Raw genomic sequence first — 14,814 nt, forward strand, 5'->3', positions numbered from 1 at the left:
TTGTATTATTTTTGAAGTATATAGTTAAATTACCATTATGTGTAGACATTTTGTAGAGATCTGTTTTTAGTTTTTAAGTTGATTCCACAATAGCAAGAGAACATATTTTGTATGTTTTCCGTACACTTAAATTTATTGAAACTTGTTTAATGTCTCAGCATATGGTCTGTCTTCTTGAATTTTCCATGTGCACTTGAAAAAAATGTGTATTGTTGTTTGGTAAAATGTATAAATGTCATTCTGATTGTGTAAGTTGAGTGTCATTCAGGTCATCTGTGTCTATAAAGGTTTTCTGTCTACATGTTCTATCAGTTATTCAAAGAGGAATGTTGACATCACCAACTTGAGTTGTGAAGTTTTCTGTCCTTTTTTTCTCTCAATATTTGTTTTATGTATTTGAAGTTCTAAGGTGGGTACACACTTGGAATGATTACATGTTTTTAATTAGCTGACTTGAGTTATTATTTTGCCTTCTCTCCTTTTGTGGCAGTTCTGGGGATTGAACCTAGGGCCTCACATATGCAATGCAAGCCCTAGGTTCAATCCCCAGAACTTCCACAAAAGGAGAGAAGGCAAAATAATAACTTAAGTCAGCTAATTAAAATCCAGTTACAAAGGGATAGGTTATTCCCATAATATTCATGCAACTGTTGCACCAGAGGTCATATCTCCCAAGGTCAGCTGTTGTTGAAGCATACAGAATTCACAGCTCGATAGAATTAATGATTAATTTTATCTTCTGGTAGCATGCATTGCACCATCCAGCACTATGACAGCTAGCCAGTAGAGATGAAACTTTGAAATCAGTATGAGCTTAATTTATCCTTGCTTTATCTATGGCTCATACATGTGGTATCTTCAGCAATAGGGTCTTAATATCGAGTTCTAGTGGATAACCAGGAGCAGGGCAATGACCAGTATTGTTTGAGGGTCTATGGGACCCCTGGTCAACAGATTCAAAAGAGGGAGTCCATCCCTGGCATTTGGGCTTTTCATTTGCTAGCCTGTTGTGTCTGGTAGGAGCAATGTCCATGTGTTATAAGGCAATCACTTTTCATCTCTTTTTATACTGTGTATTTATATATTTTAAGAAACTTCTATAGTGGTAGGTTTACATACAGCTTTTTCTAAAACCTGTTATTATCCCTCCTGATACCCCCTCCTCTGCCGCTCCTTCCACTCACGAACCCAACTAACCCTTCCTTACTCTGTTATTCTCCTTTCCCCCTTTATATCTTTGCATTCTTTCTCCCCTCCCATGAAGCACCCCAACCTTTGGCCATTTATTTGTTTCCTGACCTCTCTGGATTTTCTAACTGAAACCTGTATAACTAACAATTCTAAGGTAACATCCACCTATGAGAGAGAATATGTGATGTTTTTCTAGGTATGGGTTACCTCATTCAGGATGATTGTTTCCAGTTCCATTTATTTGCCTGCAAATTTCATAATTTCAGTTTTTGACAACTGGATAATATTACATTGTATAAATGTACTATACTTCCATTATCCATTCATCAGTTGATGGACATCTAGGTTGTTTACAATTCCCGGCTATTGTGAAAAGGGCAGCAATAAACATGGATGAGGAGATATTTCTGTAGTAGGATAAAGAGCTTTGGGAGTATATGCCCAAGAATGGTAAGACTGGCTCATATCGTAGATCAATTTCCAGCATTTTGAGGACTCTCCACACTGATTTCCATAGTAGATGTACCACTTTGCACTCCTACTAGCAGGGAATAAGTGTTCCCCTTTCTGCACATCCTCTCCAGCATTGGTAATTGCTTGGTTTTTTTCTTTCTTTTTTGGATCTTAACCATTCTGAGTGGGGTAAGATAGAATTTCAAAGAAGTTTTAACTGGCACTTCCCCAATGACTAATGACTAAAGATTTTGAACGTTTTCTTCTTTGCCAATTTGTATCCTTTTTTCTTCTTCATTTGTCTTATTGCTCTAGCCAAGACTTCAAGTACTATATCAAACAAGAATGGAAAAAAGTGGACCTTTGTGTCTTGTTCCTGATTTTATGGAAATGTTTTGAATTTTTCTCCATTTAGTATGATGTTGGCTGTGGACTTGTTGTATACTGCCTTCTTGATGTTGAGATTTGCCTCCCTCCCCAGATTCCTCCATGACTTTTATCATGAATAATGTAGGATTTTTGTCAAAGGCCCTTTCTGTGTCTAATGAGATGATCACGTGGTTTCTGTCTTTGAGCCTGTTTATGTGGTAAATTACGTTTATTGATTTATGTATGTTGAACCATTCCTGCATCTCTGGGATGAAGCAGTCTTGATCATGGTGGATAATCTTTTGGAAGTGTTCTTGCATTATTAGCAAGTATTTTATTGAAGATTTTGCATCTATGCTTATAAGAGAGATTAGCCTATAATTTTCTTTATTTGTTGGATCTTTGACTGGTTTGGGTATCAGAGTACTACTAGTTTCACAGAAAGAACTTGAGAGTGTTGCTTCCCTTTCTATTTTATGCAATAATTTGAGAAGTATTGGTATTAGCTCTTCATTGATGATTTGGTAGACATCTGTGCTGTATTCTTCTGATGCTGGGCTTTTAATAGTTGGGAGAATTTTAATTATTACATCTACCTCATTGGTTGTTATGGGTCTCTTTAAATTATTTATGGAATTTTTATTTAACTTTGATAGGTCATACTTATCTATAAATCTATAATTTTTTATATTTTTCTGGATTACTGTAATATAGATTTTATTAAAGTATGTCCTTATGATTTTCTGGATTTCCTTATGGTCTATTGCAATGTTTCCCTTTTTAATCCCTTTGATTTGGTCCTCTCTCTTTCTTTTGGCTATTTTACCTATAGGCTTGTCAATCTTCCTAATCTTTTCCAAAAAACCAACTCTTTGTTTCATTGATTCTTTGTATTGTTTTCTTCATTTCTATTTCAGCCTTGATTTTGTTTCTCTCTTCCCATCTACTCCTTTAAGTATTGTTTGTTCTTGATTTTTCCAAAGCCTTCAGATGCATCATTAACTTATTTATATGAGCTGTTTCTATTTTCTGGTGTAGATACTTAATGCTATAGATTTTTGTCTTAGCACTGCCTTCATTGTATCCCTCTTGATTTCTCCCTTGATCCATTTTTCATTTAGTAGAATCTTGTTTAGCTTCCATGACTTTGTATACTTTTCCCCATTTTTATTGTTGTTGATATCTAGCTTTATTCATTTGTGGCCAGACAGAATGTAGGACATTTTTCAATTTTTCTAAATTTGCTTTATGGAGATTTTCTTTGTGTCCTAACATGTGACCAGTTTTGGAGAAAGTCAGGGACTGCTGAGAAGAAAACATGTTCTTTGGTGTTTGGGTGAAATGTTCTGTGGGTATGTTATGTCCATTTGGTTTATGATGTTAATTAACTCCAGAACTTCTTTATTTAATGTTGTCTGGCTGACCTCTCTAATGGTGACAATGAGGTATTGAAGTCACCCACTACTACTGTGTTGAACTATTACTATTACTATTGTTGAACTATTACTATTACACTATTACTGTGTTGAACTATACACTATTACTGTGTTGTCAGGGTGTTATTCTAGATCTAATTAATAGAGTTTACTTTATAAAATCAGGTGTTTCTCTGTGTGGTACATAAATGTTTAGAATTTTAATATCCTTTTGGTGTATTTTTCCTTTAATGAGTACAAAGTGACCTTCTCTATCTCTTGTGACTAGTATTAGTTTGAAGTCTATTTTGTCAAATGTTATAATAGCTACACGTGCTTGTATCTTACTTCTGTTTTCTTGGAATACTTTTCCATCCTTTTATCTTAAGATGGTACCAATCATTAACAGTGAAGTATGTTGCTTGGAGGAAGCAAATCAATGGATCCTGTTTGCTAATTCAATCAGTTAGTCTGTGTACTTTACCGAGAAGTTGAAACCATTAATATTAACGGTTATTATTGATCAATGTTTATTAATTCCTGCTATGTTGGTGTTGTGCTGTTTTCTTAGACTTCTTTTGATTAACTCTTCTGACATAATTTATTTATTCTTTGTGCCCTCTTGAGAGTGTTTAATCTTCTCCTCTGACTGAACTATCCCATTGAGTATTCTCTGTCTAGCTGGTTTCATAGACATAAATTCCTTAAATTTGTTTTTATCAGGGAAATTTTTTCTCCTTCAATTACAACTGGTAGTTTTGCTGGGTATAGCAGTCTACGCCGGAATCTGTGTTCTTGCCTGACTTGTAGGACATGGGCCTAAGCCCTTTTGGTTTTCATCATTTCCATTGGGAAGTTAGCTATTATTTTGACAGGCCTGCCTTTAGATGTGCCTTAATCTTCCTCTCTCACAGCTTTCAATCTTTTCCTTGGTCTGTATGTTTAGTGCTTCTTTTTCCCTAGATTTGGGGAGTTTTCTTCTAGGATTTTATTTAAAAATATTTCCTGTCAACTCTCACCAGCAGAACTCCCTCATACAACAGAGTACAATGCACACAGAAGGCCATGACTGGCTAAGTTTTAGAGAATAAGAGACTTCAGAGGGTGTATCCCTGGATAGGACTCCTAAATTAAACCTCACCCACCCACAGCTCAGGGACCATTGCAGAAGAGAGGGTAGAAAGACTGTAAGAGCCAGTTTGTTTATGAACATGGGGAAACAGAGGCTTTCAGACCACTGGGAACTTGTTCATATGAACTTGCAACAATGCTGACAGCATGCTCAAGACCCATGCTGACTCAATCAGACAAAAACCCCACCTATAACAATGGAAATAGGCAGCAGGACCCAACCCTAGCCAAGGAACTATTGGTAAATGATTACTGTAGGGTAAGGGAGAGTACATCTTCTTTAAGAGAATAACTCTAGATAGGCTGACTAGACTCCAGTGGATGAACTTGCACTGTGGGACATCTATATAGAAATGCTTGACTGAATAGGACTTAACATATATGACAGAATACCTGAAATCTGGTGGGGGACTATGGGGAGCAGGAAAGGATGAGAGGGTCTAAAATTTGATTAAAATTTATTATGAGGCTGGAGAGATGGCTTAGCAGTTAAGAACACTGGTTGTTTTTGCAGAAGACCCGGGTTCGAATCCTGGCACCCACATGGCAGCTAACAACCATCCATAACTCCAGTCCCAGGAGATCCAATAGCCTCTTCTGACCTCCTCGGGCATTGCACAACATGGGTACACTTACCTACATGCAGGCAATACATGCATATACATAAAATAAGAATAATAAATAAAAAAATTCTTTTAAGTTTAAAAAACATTATTATATGAAGCCAGGCATAGTGGTGTATGCCTTTAATCCCAGCACTTGGGAGGCAGAGGCAGGCAGATCTCTCTGAGTTTGAGACCAACCTGGTCTTCATAGTGAGTTCCAGGCCCGCTGAGTCTGCAGGGGATCCTGTCTCAAAAAGACAAAAAAAAATGTATTATATAAAATGCACAAAAACTCAATTAAAATATTAAAAATGAAAAAAATAGAGTACTCAATTTTTTTTTAATTTCTGGGTCCTTGACCTGGGTTTCTTCTTCTTCTAGACCTATGATTCATAGGTTTGGTCTTCTTACAGTGTCCCAGAGGTCTTGCATATTCTGTTTGTGGGTTACTTGAGATTTGACATTTCTTTCCCTGAGCAATCCATTTCCCCAACCTTGTCCAAGATCTGCTATTCTCTGCTCCATTTCCCTACTTCCCTTCTGTTCTTTTCCTCTGAAATTTTTGTTTGAGTTCTTGCATTTTTCAGGTTTTATTTCAGTTTGGCTTTTCTTCAGAGATTCTGTTATTGAATTATAATTTCATATCGTGAATTGTTTTAGTTCTTTCATTCAACTATTTGTGTTTTCCTCATTTTCATCTAGTCTTTTGTTTGTATCTTCTTTGACTTCCTTGAACATGTTTATTACAGTTGTTTTAAAATCATTGTCTTGTACACCCCGAGGTAGCTATTCTCAGGAAGCTTTACGATGGGGTGCTAATTCCTGGGGGAGACTTATATCTTGGTTGTTCATGTACTTTGTGTTTTTTCGATGAGAACTATGCATCTGGGCTTATGTTGTGGTGTTTCTTGGTATGAATAGGTGATCTCATCTTGATTAAATATCTGTTTCCCCAACTTGTCAAGTTATGGCTCAGCTGAATAGTGTGTGGTGTTCACTTTGGGGGTCACTTTATGCTGATGTGCAAATGGGGTGGAAAAAGTGGTCTCAGTTCAGTTAAGAGACAGATGCAACTTTTGAACTGTGGTTCCATACAGTCCTGGGTCAGCCAGATGGGCTATGTGGCTGCTAGTGAACAGGTTGTCTGATGCATTCAGCTGGGGAGTTCACAGGCCCTGGGAACATAGTATCCCAGTGATCCAAGTAGGACTAAGAGCCAAGATGGCGGAGGGAATGCACCACAATCAGCCAGGGGAAGTGCATGGATCTGGGGTGGGCAAGGATCCCAAGATCTGAGAGGCCTAAGAGCTGAGGGGGCAGGGGACAGGGACCTCTCAAGAAAGGCAACCTAGAACTGCAGGTCTGAGGCATTGAAGGATCCCAGTGACCCACACAGGCCTGAGTACTACCATGGAAGAGGGAACTGACCACAGCAGATCTGGGGAGCATAAACATCTGGGCAGGCAAGGATTCCACCAGCAACCCAAGGAGGCCTGAAAGCTGAGATGTCAAGATGCAGGGAAGTCTCAGGATAGGGAACTTGAAATAATAATTTCATTTTGTTTGATTTATATACTCAGTAGTGGGTTTGCTGAATCATATGATAATTTTATTTTCAGTTTTTAAAAGGAATCTCCATACTGTTTCCCATAATTTTTAAGAAAAAATAAGTTTTATATTTAATGTTATGATTCCAGTTTTTAAGCATATAGCTGGATTCTCTCATCATTTTAACTTTTCTCACACATTTTAACTTTTTCTGTCTCTTAATTGGCATGTATAGACTATTTGTATTTAGTGTAATTATTGAGTAAAGCTTACAATCCTATTATTTGCTTTCTGTTTGTCCCATCTGATCTGGTCTTTGTTAATGTTTTTCCCTTATTTTCCTGCCTTCTTTTAGGTTTTTTGAGTGCTTTTTAGTACCTAGCTTTGTCTTTTCTATTGCTTTTTATCTCATCTTATTGATAGTTGGTAATAGTGTTGAAAATATACAATTTCATCTTAATAAACTTTATTTTGAAATCATATTGTACTAGTTGTACATTATATAAACATCACCCCCACTTCTACTACTGTCTTTGTGTCACTGTTGTTAAATGTTCTACTCCATCGTGTTACATACATTGATGAGTTCTTCTAATTTTTTGTTTTAAACTGAATTTTACCTTTAAGGATGTTTTAAGTGAAATGAACAGTAGTATTTTATATTTTGGTTCCTTATGGTGATCTTAAGGATGTACTACTTGGGTTTTATCTTCTTTTAATTTCAGTCTTTCTTCCTTCTTTTGACTTATTTAAAGACTATATCAAAAACCCAGATCATAAAGCCTCAGAATAAATTTCAATCATAGTACCCTCCAAAGCTTGCAAATATCAAAAGAATTTCCTAATCAGTTATTTCCTGTGCTCTTAAACTTGAGACTTTTTCCTAGGGTATATGTTTTTAGGTAACAGAAACTGTTCTTACTCTCAGTCAGGAAAAGATGACATGAAAGTGTTCTCTTTTGGCTTTTATTAGCATATATTAATTACACACAACAACGGGTTTATTATAACATTTTCATGCATATGTGTTTTGATCATATTTACATGTACATTTATTCATTGCTTTTTCTTTCTCTCTCCCATTCCCATTGATCCCCTTCCATTGTCTTGTCTTTCCTTTTTGTGTGTGTGTATGATCCACGGAGTGTAATTAGGCCTGCTTACAAGAACATGAGTAATTTACAGGAGCATAGACATACGTATTTCCACTCCTTCTGCAGTGTTCTTTGAGCTCTAAAGGGAGGCAATATAGATGCCTCATTTAGGGCTCTGTTGCCAACAGTCAGTGCTTTGACCACATATGAGTCTCTGTAGTAATTGTTATCTACTACAAAAATAAACTTTGCTGACAGTGACACTGATCTTTGGGCACAAGGCATATCATGTCCAATCAAAAAAACAGAAGAACCTTCCTCATCAGTACCTGATATCCCCAGCCATGGGCTTTTCACTGGTTCATTCACTCCTGTGGAGCAGGCCTCAAATTCAGTCAGAAAGTACTTGCTTACCCACATAACAAACTTGCCATCACTGCACCAGTGGGCACATCTTGTCTGGGTAGTTGCTAGTGCAGCATGCAGGGTCCACAGCTGAGTAAGACTGCTGATGACAATTCTCCCCCAGTAGCCTGTGTAACACCTTTTGACACTAGGAGAACTAGCCATCAGGTAGGAGGGTCCAGCTCGGGTCTAGCTGGATTTCTCTATGTCCTGAAACCAAAGTCTCTGATATCTACCATCTTGTTCTAATGGTCAACCATCAGCAATACCAATAACCTCCATTCATAGGGGGCCTCAAGGGCCTCCCTGACCAACTACTCACAGGTACTTCTGTTCAACATCACTTTAACTACATTTTTAATTAGCTTACCAAGTATCAGGTTTGCTTGTGATATCCTTGGTTTGGGCTGACCTTGGCTCTTAAACTAAAAGTTTACTAAGCTGAGGGACCCTGAGTGTGTCTTGACCACACAGGTCAGCAGGACAGTTTCACTCCTCAGTGACTTGTACAGGTTGACCAGTTTTGCTGGAAGGCAATCCTCCAGTCACCTGACTTAAAAAGCAATGACAGCCGCAATAATCTTGATGGAAATTTATCATGTTTTCGCTTGTAATTTATGTCTACGAAATCTTTGTCTCACTAGAGTTAACAAAAAATTCCCCCTATAATCACTCATCACAATCTAAAACTTCACCTCTGACATTTAGGATAATCTTCCATTTTAAGTTCATTTTTGTAAATGGTGTGAAAAGCAGACTGACGTTTTTTTCTTCATTATAGATATCTAGTGTGGACTACAGCATTTTTTTCTTCCACTGAATTACATCTGTGTTTTTTTCAAAGTTAATGTGCATTTATTTTGTGCTGTTCTCTCCTGTTAATCTAAATGTGCACACTTATTATTTTAACTTCATTTTTCTTGTTCCCCAAGGTGAGGAACTGTGAGTCTTTCTACACAGGAACTTCGCCAGTGCCAGCTACAAAGATGAGAGCTCAATTTGTTACTACTCTCTAACTTCCCTCTTCCAAGTACGTGTTCCTTCCCCACTAAGACCCGTTGTTTAAACTTTTCTTTAATTTTGTCTAGATTTAATATGTTATGCACTGGTGTCAACTGGTAAGGCCTTAGTCCATAATTCATTTATAACATGCATGCATTTCTACATCCTGCATTATAAATTACACACATAAAGGGCAAAGTCTTAAGCATCCAATGCAAACTGTAATCACTATTCAAATCAAAGTAACAGATCTTTGCCAGCATCCAGAAGTTTCTATCACAATAGCACAATCAATCTACAAGGAAGCTGCTGTAATCATTATTCTACCTTTACAGAATATTTTTTCATTTACTTGAATATTGTTCTCTGGTTTATTTTCTGGAATATAGAATCATCCATACTGTACACAGTAACACTTTGCATTTTCTGCATATTATTTCACTATATTAATGTGCAGCAACTTGTTCCTCCACCTCATCTTGTGCCATAGTTATATTTTAAAATAATAAGCCAGATTAGGCAGTTATAATAGTAATAGAATGAATATAACTGCAGCTTTCATACAGTGCACACAGCTATTGAATATATACCATTGCAATTTTTTCTGAACAGGTTTATAAAAGAATGAAGGTCACTAGCACACCTCCAAACTCCTTTTGTTTATTAAAGCTTATGGCATTTTAAATTAAATGTTTATTTAACATATGTATATATGTTTTAGGTGAGCAATATTATACTAGAGGTCTATTTTTTATAAACCATATAGGTTTATGAAAACCATATAGGCTTATTGCCTATAGACTTTACACAGATAATCAAGTAAGTGTCCATTTTACAAAAATTGAGATCTTTTCATGTAAAATAATTATGTGCTTTAACTTATGGAATATTTTGCTTTTAAAACAGAATATAGGTCACATATTTAATTTGTTTAACTTTCACTCAAAAATCATGCTCAATTATATATTAATATTATACTGTTGCTAAGAAAATTACAGTTATTATCATATATTTTGACATTATAGTAAGGCATATGACATGCTAGGAACATGCTGTTATGAGTCATGAATGATAAATGGATCCACAACAGAGGGTGGAGGAGGACATTGCAGACAGAGGAACCAAATTTTTTTTAAAGAAAACAAAACCGTGGAAATCCAGTAAAGCCCTGCATGTTTAGGCCCAGGCTGAATTGCTGAGTGTAAGGAGCAGACCAGAGATGGCTGCGATTGTAAAAGATGGCGATCCACCTCCTACTGTGTACATTCTCACTAGATAATTGGTTGAGAAATAAGACACAGGATCTTTAGAGAAGATAAATTATCAGTTCCATATAGCACAGAGATGCCTACATACACATGTTCATGGCAGCACTGTTCACAATAACCAAAATATGGAAGTCCTAAGTATCCAACAACAGATGCATAAAGACAGCCTGGTTTAGTAGAAGCAGGCTGCCTGACCCTTTGAGTCTCATTGCTCCTCGTTCACTGGCCAGAAGCACAATGCTAAACCAGCCAGTTCAGCTTGCCAACCTGAAGCTGACTTCACTGCAGCTACAAAGAAAGCCTTCTTGGGATTGTTGGTTGGCTGAGGCAACTGACCAGGATACCAGCTGGACAATTTTCTTTTCAATTAAGAAACAATTGAACTACTTAGTCATCATCAAGTGGAAATAAAATAAGACTTCCCAAGAGAAGGATGGTAAGATGAGACCTAAAGAAAATTATGTAGTCTATTTGACCTTATAGAGAAAAATGTGGGGGAAACTTGGAAAGCTTACATTTCCTTCATAAAATTTTTTGGTGTCAGTGATCAGAGGGAAATCACAGTAATCTGGGAAATGTTAGCTGAAAGCCTCAATATTGTGGTGAGGCTTAATGTAATCAGACATTGAGAATCTTGGCAAAAGAATTTCAGGAAAACTTTGTCAAGTCCAAGATAGCACTAAGCACTAAGCTCAGTGCAGTGAAACTTAGTTGACTCCTTGACAGTGCAAGAAAAATCCAAAAGGCTGTTGAAGGAAATAGAGCAATTAGGGAGACCATTGATTGGTGGCTTATTTGGAATCTGACAGAAGTTAATGGAGGAATCCACTATACTGATGTAGCAAATGGAAAAAGACTCATGCTATTCAATGTTTATTCTTTGGAGTGAGCTAAAGATCTATGCAAGGTTTTATGGAATGCTTAAAAATGTCTTCTGTGGTCTGTGGCCTAATGAAAGCTGAGGGCTTGAAAGGTGTGCCAAGGTCTAGGAGTTTGGGGAGCAATCTGTTGCTTTGGTGGACATTTGTGCTTCCAAAATGGACAAGCACAAAACATGTATGAAGCAGGATGTTTCTAAGTGTGTATTTTTTTAGCATGATCTTCTGTCCAGTGGTCTACAAACTCAGCAGAGACAAACTGGTACAGTACGCATTGGAAAGTTCAGTAGCTATAGCTGGTATTATATGAGACAAACTTGTAAATTTTTTTGAGAGTGGATACTGTTATTTTATTTAAATTTTCTGCATGTCTTTTATAAATAGTCTCATGATTTCAAACCTACCTGCTTTTGGATAATAAAATATAACTTGAAGACAACAAGATGTCCTATGAGTTATACCCCCTAATGTCATAGAAACAAACACCATTCTGTTAACAAAACACAGCATTTACTGTTAGTTTTTTTTTTCAATTGAGAAGTAAATTTTATTTAACAATCACATAATTAGTAGAAGCATTTCATTATAACAGCATTGACATAACAACAACAATAACAGTTTCAAGAAAAAAGATGAATCTCAAAATTGGCTGTAAATTTTTAGGTTCACAGTGTTGAATTAATACAGTTACACATTATTGTACTCAGTATAAGCCTATAAAATATACAATTGAATGAGGTTTTAACCTTTAAAAAAGTTCTCCATTTCTTTTTAAAATATACTGTTTCATACAGAAAATCCCATTTTAGTGCAACTAACCTTTAGATGTTTGCACATGCATCTCTAATCTTATGTATCTGATTATTACTAGTCACAGTCAGTTAATTTCTGAGATCCTTGGCACCTGAGCATGGATATAAAGTCATCAGGTAGATTTCAATGGTAATGTTTTTCACATATACTAATTAACATGAAGCAAATTTTTATGCTTCTTCCTCAAATATAACTCATTTTTTATTGATTGATTTTTTTGTGTATTTCATACAGAACATCCCAAACAATCTTATTCATTATACCCGCATCCCAAATGGCACCATCCCATAGCCTCCCCCTCCCCCCACTGGAGCCCATATACTCTGTCATCCCTGTTACTGTCCACTGTGTTGTCAATGCCCCCAGCTGTTCCCCAGTGCTTGTCCATCTGCTGAGTCTAGTCAGCCTATCCAGAGTTCCTTGTTTTAGGAAGATCAGCTCTTCCTCATCTAGCAGCAATCAGTGCCAATATGCCTTTAGATAAGATTGGGGTCTGCTGTTCATTTTCCTAGTTCTATGCTGGGTTATTGTCTGGGAGTCTCTTGGGCCACCCTGACCAACAACTCAAAGGAAGGTATCTCCTGTCTGGCATTGTTTCCTGTTATGTAGCCTTTAGCTATACACTTGGACTCTTAAAGAAGTATATTGATCACTTAAATCTTTGGTTATACTTTCCTTTTGGGTGTTTAAGACCATACAGTTGGCCCAGATAAACCAATTTATTTTTACTGTTAAGGTCTTTTGAGGATCTGTTCCTCAGGGGTCACATGGGCTTGGGAGGAGCCCCTGGCTCCTTTCTTTTACCAGTTCCATCTATATGAAGCTAAGTCAAAGGTCCTGCTCGACCATGGGTGGCTTCACTTGGAAGCATGGAGGAAATGTTTATCAGGGTTGAACCTCCTCTTTGTAGACTGGGCATGGGTTAGAGTCCATCTGGTAGGGTCTCCACAGCCTCTTTGATCAAGAGGACAGGTGACTCACCACAGTTACAGGACATTTTGGGAGATGCTCATAGTCCCCTGGAACTTAGTCGACCTAGGAGGGCAAGAAGCAAAAACTGTCCTTTAAGTCCTTCTGAGCAGATTAGTATAGGCCTCAAAGTATGGCTGTTAAACATCCAAGAAGGTTAGTTCCACCAGTCTGGTACTTTTGATTACCATGTGCTATGTAAATAAAGATTGGGCAAAAACCAAACATTCGCAGATGAACCTTGACTAGACATATATTTTGTTCCTTGAACTAATTGTAAGTATAACTTTTCAATAAGTTGTTGGACTAATATGGTTTCCTCTGGTTTTTTAAAAACTAGCTAGGCGTTATTTATCTCTCTCATTGTCTAGCCCTTCCACCACAGTTTCCCCATTTAAAGTGCCTCCGTTTTCCCCATTTCTCCCTTAATAATACCCCACTTCTATGGTCCCACCTCTCTTAATCTCCTCCTTTCCCTTTATTCCCAAGTTTCCTTGTATAACCGTCCCTCCCAACTCCATTAAAATCCATATCTCCCTTATTAACACCTGTTTCCAACTGTTCTTCTCTCAGGTTCTTTCTTTCCTTTTACTTCCCTGGTTCCTTTTTATTATCCCGGTTCCTGTAGTTATGTCTGGAAACATACTCATTTATAAGGATTTGGTGCTCTGGGTCCTTTGCTGATGGATGAGATCTACGAGGTCTCAACAGATGGGCACTCAACAAGTCCTGTTAAGCTTGTCATCTGGTTATCCAGATGTACCTCAGGTCTGGCTGCAAATGCTATACAAACGCTGAAGATGCCTCCGTAGATGGGCAACTTCCATGGAGAGGGCGCCCACTGAAGACAGAGATGATTCCTCACAATGACGGGTAAGGGATGACCCCTCCGGGACGACCTAAGACAGGGGGATCTTCCGTTATATAAAGGAAAAGGGGTGAGATGTTGGGACATGCTGTCCTGGCCACCATCTGCACCTCCCCTGCAGTGACCTTTTGGGCCTCGTGGTTCCGGTATCAGGTCCTGAGAACACCATGACCTGGCACTGACCCTGCGGTCATGCGATGGCTCCCCCACCCCCGTTGGGTCAGCTGCCTTCTGGACTAAGGTATAAAAGCAACCTGGGGCTGAGAAATAAAGGCTTCTTCTGTTACACTAAAAGTGTGATTGTCTCTTCAATCCTGATGTCCTCTGCTCAGAGATCAGCTTCGTGCCGCGCAGGCGTGGCAAACATGCATTTATGTTCAAAGTCCTAGAGGGAATTAGACTGGAGGGAACATACCTCAACATAATTAAAGCCGTATACAACAAACCCACAGCCAACATCATTCGAAGTGGAGAAAAGCTGGAAGCATTCCCATTAAAATCAGGAACAAGATAAAGCTGTCCACTATCTCTACTCCTTTTTTTTTTCTTTTTGAGACAGGGTCTCCCTGTAGCCCCAGCTCTCCTGGCACATCATTCGGTGGAGAAAAGCTGGAAGCATTCCCATTAAAATCAGGAACAAGATAAAGCTGTCCACTATCTCTACTCCTTTTTTTTTTCTCTTTGAGACAGGGTCTCCCTGTAGCCCCAGCTCTCCTGGAACTCACTATGTAGTGGCAGGTGGATCCCTGTGAGTTCAAGGCCAGCCTGGTCTACATAGTGAGTTCCAGGACAGCTGGGGCTACAG

General features: G+C 37.9%; 1 pseudogene; it reads left to right on the top strand.

Annotated features, from left to right (window-relative positions):
* Nucleotides 1-14,814, top strand: part of LOC103729023 — a 31,462-nt pseudogene that overhangs the window by 4,604 nt on the left and 12,044 nt on the right.

This window comes from Nannospalax galili, unplaced genomic scaffold (assembly GCF_000622305.1).
Source record: "Nannospalax galili isolate Female #2095 unplaced genomic scaffold, S.galili_v1.0 scaffold1832, whole genome shotgun sequence".
Classification (NCBI taxonomy): Eukaryota; Metazoa; Chordata; class Mammalia; order Rodentia; family Spalacidae; genus Nannospalax; species Nannospalax galili.